At 42.3% G+C, this 6,839-nt stretch overlaps 1 long non-coding RNA gene across 1 annotated transcript; it reads left to right on the plus strand.

Moving 5' to 3' along the window:
• Nucleotides 1–47: 47 nt before the first annotated feature.
• On the plus strand, nt 48–5,877 carry LOC137342356 (uncharacterized). Its single transcript, XR_010967232.1, has 3 exons — nt 48–251; nt 4,722–4,755; nt 5,837–5,877. It is a non-coding gene; the product is annotated as an uncharacterized lncRNA (long non-coding RNA).
• The last annotated feature ends 962 nt before the right edge of the window (nt 5,878–6,839 follow it).

Genomic DNA, 6,839 nt, shown 5'->3' on the forward strand with positions numbered 1-6,839 from the left:
AATATCCCATCTATTACTGGACGTCAATACAAAGCTCTGTTATTTTTTAATTCAGCTGTGACTCAGTAATAGCAATTCAGACCTCCCACACCTCAGGGAATGCTACCAAAAACTGTTCCAACCTGTTCATAACAGCTGTGCCACATTTCATAAGTCAGCTTTCCCATACTTCACAGCAGTTAACTACACACGGGGGTTTAGCAGAGCCCTGGGAGAAGGGATCCTGCCCATGGGAATGGGGCATGAAACAAGTAAGATGAAGAAATACTTTTATTGGCTATAGTGATAAACCAGAAAACTAATATGTAAGATAAATAAACTAACTGACTTAAAAGTAATGCAATTTGCAAAAAAGCTGTATTTGTGGTGTGTTTAAAAGAGTTACATCATTCATCCCTATTCTCAGTCTCACGCAGTAAATTACTCCTATATTCCAAGCTGCTCCTTGTTAACAACACTATTGAGTGTTTTAAACCTTACAAATATTATAAATCCCTGAATGATTTGGTGACATTTAAAACGCTGTCCGACAACACAGCCCAATAATGAACTAGAAGGCACCATTCTAGGATCACTGCAAAAGCTACCGATCAAACCTACAAAAAATTGTTGAAAATATACACGACTGTTTCCTGACTCAACATGTCAATGAAGTAACCAGGGATGATAATATATCAGAGCTATGTTTAGTCGTGAGCCTGACCTCGTATCGGGCCTCCACGTGGGGGAACACCTGCGCAACAGTGACCACAACATTATACGGTTTCAATTGGCTGGTAGAACCAAATGTAATGAAAACCTACAACTCATACCAGATTTCAGAAGGGCATACTTCGCTAAAATGGCAGATGATTTGGAATGGGTTAATTGACTAATCCTACTGGGTGGTGATGAGACTGATGTAGAATACAAATAGAAAGTTTTTAAGAACAAGATTAAAAATGTGGAAGACAAATATGTACCTAAAGTCAAAAGAAGGATGTGTAAGACAAAGCCAAGGTGGCTGACTGGTCATGTACAAAGGCAAATAAGATGTAAACAAAAATGTTTCTACAATCTAAAGGCATCTAATACTCAACTAAACAGAGTTAAGTACAAAGAATAGCTAAAAAAAAAACGAAGGCTCTTATTAGGCCAGCTAAAAGGATAATGGAAAAGAGGATTGTAGACTTTGTGGAAGTAATGGGAAAAGCTTTTTCAGTTATGTGAAGAGTCAGAGAACTGTCAAAGACTGTATTGGGTCATTGAAGGTCGTTCAAGGACAGGTTACGAAGGACTGACGGGGTATGGCGGAAATATTAAATGAGTACTTTGCATCAGTCTTCACTCTTGAAGACGATGCTCGACTGTTACAATTTAATGGTGTTAATAGTAACACTAGTAATATTAACATGGACAAACATATTGGGGGTTAAATTGGTTAACGCCCAAATCCGGGCGCGGGTGTGTGCGCGATTAGCCGCGCCCGGTGATTCCAATGCAGGCAGTATGTTAGATTTTACCTGATTGTAGCGCAGCAGCCAGGCCCCTCTGTGACGTTCTCACCAGTAGGGGGTCCGGATATCACGTGAATTGCTTGCGCCTCTTAAAGGCAGCCTGCACCTCTTACATGCAAAATATAAGAAGTGGGTCTGCATGGAGTCTGAACAGAGATCAGACATCGCACATGTCGGTGTTGGGGGCACGATCTCCAAATTTGCAGATGATACCAAGATCTGTGCAAGTGTGTTTGGATTGTAGCCGATGCTTGACTGGTTCAGGTGTATTTTGATGTGTTGGGGGATTGGGTTCGTGACTGGCAAGTGATGTTTAATTTGGAAAAGTGCAGCGTTATGCATGTGGGCAGGGCAAATGCTCAACATGCATACACTCTTCAGGGAACAGCATTAAAGCAGGTGGAGAAAGAAAGATATCTGGGCATTCTAGTACATAGATCCCTAAAGGTTCATGAGCAATGCCGTGAAGCGATAGCTAGAGCGAATAGGGTGTTGGAGTCCATTTATAGGACAACTGACTGTAAGCATACTATTTTGACCTCGTATAAGACCTTGGTCAGTATACAGTTTTGATCTCCTCACATGGTGGGTGATATTGAGGCTTTGGAAAGGGTGCAGAGGAGGGCCACTAGACTAATTCCCAGTTTAAAACATCTTAGTTATCAAGATTGGCTAAAAGACCGGGACTCCACACTTTAGAGAAGCGCAGACAAAGAGGTGATCTGATCGAGGTTTATAAGATGATGAAGGGAATAGATTGTGTTCGAGTTGACAGATTCTTCCAATTAAATAGGTTAGGGAGGACCAGGGGTCACAATTTTAAATTGTATTAAGCCAGATCTAGGTTAGATGTCAGGAGGTGGTTCTTTTCCCAGAGAATAGTGGAATTCCTTCAAGTGAGAGCAGAACCTGTTTCAGGCTGGGGCGGAGATCACCTCTTACAAAAGGTAGGTAATGTAATGCATAGAATTATCAGGGCCAGAATGATCATCTGGACTAGTTTCAATCGCCAAAGGAGTCGGAGGGGAATTTCCCAGATCTTTTTTCCCCCCAAATTGGCCTGGCTTTTTATCTGGCTTATAGTCTCTCCCAGGAGATCACATGGTTTTGGGTGGGGTGAGGAGTGTATATGTTGTGATAAACAAGGTGTCACAATTGTGTGGGACAGGCTGGATAGACTTTTCCCATCCATCATTGTTCTTGTGTTCATAAACACAATCACTAGCTTCACTCAATCACACTCACCTCCTTCAATAACAAAAAGTCTAACAAAAGCTGCACACACAAAAAACCTTAGTGCCCTTTATGTTTGCTTAATCAGTGATGACATAAACATTGTATACTGAAGACTTTAGATGTGCAAATTGGAGCCATGGGACTAATTTTTGACCCAAGTGAATTTTTTTTTGGTTGATGTCAGGAGATAAACAGAGAGTTGTTAAATTAGCTCTGAGAAGTGATATATGATCCCTGGAGACAAGCTTCTCTTTATTTTCAAACGGCAGAATCTTGCAGCTTTTATACAAACCTTCTTGCCCTATTGATGATCATAGGTTTGAGTCCGAGTGGTACTTGAGTCTGTAACTCAATAACCAATTAATATGTTTCACCATATTATAAACCGTCATGTCACTCCTGAGCATTCAGCAGGTGACTCCAGACAATCAAAGAAACATTTACTCTTAGCATTGCTCACCTTCATCAGATTTTCAATCCTCCTTCCTACTGGATGAATTACGACGTAGGGATTAGCTGAAGCTTGACATCACCTAACCCCCATTTCTGTATTCACCCTGGGGTACATCTTCATCTTCACCGCCTGGGCAGTAGTGTGGTGGGGCGGATTGTCCAACTGTTATAGAGCCCACCTGATTCTCATTCCAGGCGGTGAAGATGAAACTCTACACCCACCTCTTTTCCCCACCCCCCCACACCCATCTTCTCTCTTAATCGTTATAATCTTGGTGGTGTCCTGTTTGGCTCTTCATTTCTGTTTCTAATTTTTTTTTCAAACTACTCTTCCTGCACTTAGTGTCAGCTTGGCTCAGTTGGATGTAAAAGATCCAATGGCACTATTTGAAGAAGAGCAGGGAGTTCTCCCCGGTGTGCTGGCCAATATTTATCCCTCAACCAACATCACTCAAAAAAAAAAACAGATTATCTGGTCATTATCACATTGCGGTTTGGGTGGGACCTTGCTGTATACAAATTGGTTGCTGTGTTTCCCTACGTTACAATGGCTGCTACACTTCAAAAGTAGTGCAGTGCACAATTACCAAAAAATTGGCTGTAAAACACTCTGGGACAACCTGAGGTTATGAAAAGCACTGTATAAATGCAAGTTTCTCTTTCTTTGTCGTCTTCTATTACTACTGTGTACTGAGGGAGAACTTCTGTCTTTTGGATGAGGCAATAAACGGAGACCCCCATCTGGCTGCTCAGGTGGACATAGATTCCACAGCCCTCCCCCGAGCAGCACCACCAGAACAAACAGACTATCATTCATTTGCTCTTTGTCGGAACTTGCTGTGCACAAAATGGACTATTGCATTTACCTACATAACAACATTGATTGCACTTCAAATGCAATCCATTGGTTGTAGGGATGGGGGGGTGGTGGAAGTGGCGGAGGGGAGCCTTGAGGACCTGATAATGTACTGAGTTAATGCACGTTCTTTCTTGTCACCTCCCCGTAATATGTCTGGAACAGTCGACTTGAATGTTGTAACAACACTCAGATGTATTTATCTCCATATTGAGAGGATTTTTTACAAGATTCCCATCCACATTCCAGAATCACTCAGCGTAAGGACTGCAGTTACACAGTGAGGAGTCTTGAGAAGGCACCCTCAGCCTCACATCATAGATGAACCACTGGGTGGAGAACCTTTATGGAGAAAATGGACACTGGTCAGAATTTTCACCTTGCGGCAAACCTTTGGCCATTTTCATGGCCTTATCAGGGAAGGAATTGGAGTATTTGCTCTAGTAGTAGCAACTGTATTGCTGCGTCCCTGCTAGCAATAACATTGCACTGTGTAAGGGAATGGTGCACTGCACTTCTTCATTTTATCCTCAACAAACAGTGGATAATATTTATGCCAGGGGGTAGCATTAATGTACTGCCGATTTGCGCCCATTCTCCTCTTATTTTATTTTACTACAAAAAGTATCTTTTTGCTATTAAGTGGTAAAAGCTTATGAAATTTTTCTATTTTACCCTAGTGGACGCCCAGCTCCTGAAACCAAAAGAGCACAGGTGAGTGAGTTCTACTCAGGCTTCTGCCAATGTTATGGAGAAGCAGCTGATAGGAAGTGAAGAGAACAACCTGGGGATGTCTCTTCCTCTGACTACCTCTCTCCCCATGGGAAATGTGCCTGGCCTCTGTCTGACCATTGCCCACTGGAAGTGGAATGAACTTCTCGACTCTTTAGAGTAAGGGACAATTGAAACAGCACTGTACAAAAACAGTGCGGGAGAAGGATTGAGCTGCACTGCCAAGTACATGCTATGAGCATGCTCATTAAGAGTGTAATCATTGGATTTGAATTTCCAGCACTCTTGGGAGTCATGATAATTGGGTCCAAGAAATGCAGGTTTTGCAAGAAATTCAATCTGCTGATTTACCTACAATGCAAATGGGAGGCAGCTGGCAAGTTTCAGCAATCAACTCACTCTGTTCCCAAGCAAAGCAAAGGAAATCATCTCAGACTGCACAATATTAAACCTGGGGCAGCAGTGCTCCTGCTCCCCTTAAGTTGGCCATTATATAAAGATGCCTCACCACTCTGGTGTCAAACATTGGTGCTCCACAGTACTGCGGTTCCATGTTACCTAACCTAATGAAAGGTTTTTTCAAGCTATGATGTGTCAGCCTTGGCTCAGTTGGTAGCACTCTCATCTCTGAGTCAGAAGGTTGTGGATAGAAGCCTCACTCCAGAGACTTGAGCTCATAGTCAGGCTGGGCACTACGGTACAATACTGAAGGAGCGCTGCACTGTCAGAGGTGCTGTTTTTTTGGATGAGACGTTAAACTGAGGCCCTGTCTGCGCTCTCTGGAGGACATAAAAGATCGCCTGGTACTTTTCAAGAAGAGCAGGGGAGTTGTCTTGCTGTCCTGGCCAATATCAACCAACATCACTAAAAACAGATTATCTGGTCATTTATCACATTGCTGTTTGTGGGGCCTTGCTGTACATACATTGTCTACCGTGTTTCCCTACATTAGAACAGTGATTACACTTTAAAAGTACTTCATTGGCTGTTAATCACTTTGGGATATCCTGAAGATGTGAAAGGCACAATATAAAAGCAATTTCTTTCTTTCTTCTTTTGATAGATACCACTGACTCCAGAGGTCCAGGATTCCAGGCAAGTGAACACAAATGCACTTAAATTAGTAGCTCTTCTGTCGGTGATGTGAAAGTGTGCTTTACAATCGACACCTGTGGTTCACAGAACAAGATAACATTAAAATTAGAAAATTATCTCAGGGTTTGATGTGTCAGGAAATTGTTGCAAAAATTAGCAAGTGTTTGAATAAAGAAAATATTTTTGTATTGCACCTGTCATATCTCTCAGGACATCCCAATGAATAAATAAATTTCACTGGTACTTGTCTTATGAGGAAAGATTGAACAGATTGGGTCTATACTCATTGGAGTTTAGAAGAATGAGAGGAGATCTTATTGAAACATACAAGATTCTGAGGGGACTCAATAGGGTAGATGCTGAGAGGATGTTACCCCTCATGGGGGAATCTAAAACTAGGGGGCATAGTCTCAGAATAAGAGGTCGCCCATTTAAGACGGAAATGAGGAGGAATTTCTTCGCCCAGAGGGTCGTGAATCTTTGAAATTCTTTACCCCAAAAAGCTGTGGAGGCTGAGTCATTGAATACATTCAAGGCTGAGTTAGACAAATTTTTGATCAGCAAGGGAGTCAAAGGATATGGGGAAAAGGCGCGAAAGTGGAGTTGAGGTAAAAAAATCAGATCAGCCATGATCTCATTGAATGGCGGAGCAGGCTTGAGGGGCTGAATGGCCTACTCCTGTTCCTATCCCTTATGGTCTTATGGTACAAACCTTTAGTGCACAGCAAGGTCCCGACAAGTTAATCTATTTTTGGTGGTGGTTGAGGGAACAGTCTTGGCCAAAAAGTTCCCTGATCTTCTTCATACAGTGCCTGGACATCCAACTGAAATCAGAGCCTAACCCGGTCCTCATCTGATATCCAAGCATACACTTCAAAAGTACTTCTTTGGCTGCAAAGTGCTTTGGGACGTCCAGAGTTCGCGAAAGGGGTGCTATATAAATGCAAGTTCTTTCTTTTGTTCATGCACAT

This window comes from Heptranchias perlo, chromosome 25 (assembly GCF_035084215.1).
Source record: "Heptranchias perlo isolate sHepPer1 chromosome 25, sHepPer1.hap1, whole genome shotgun sequence".
Lineage (NCBI taxonomy): Eukaryota > Metazoa > Chordata > Chondrichthyes > Hexanchiformes > Hexanchidae > Heptranchias > Heptranchias perlo.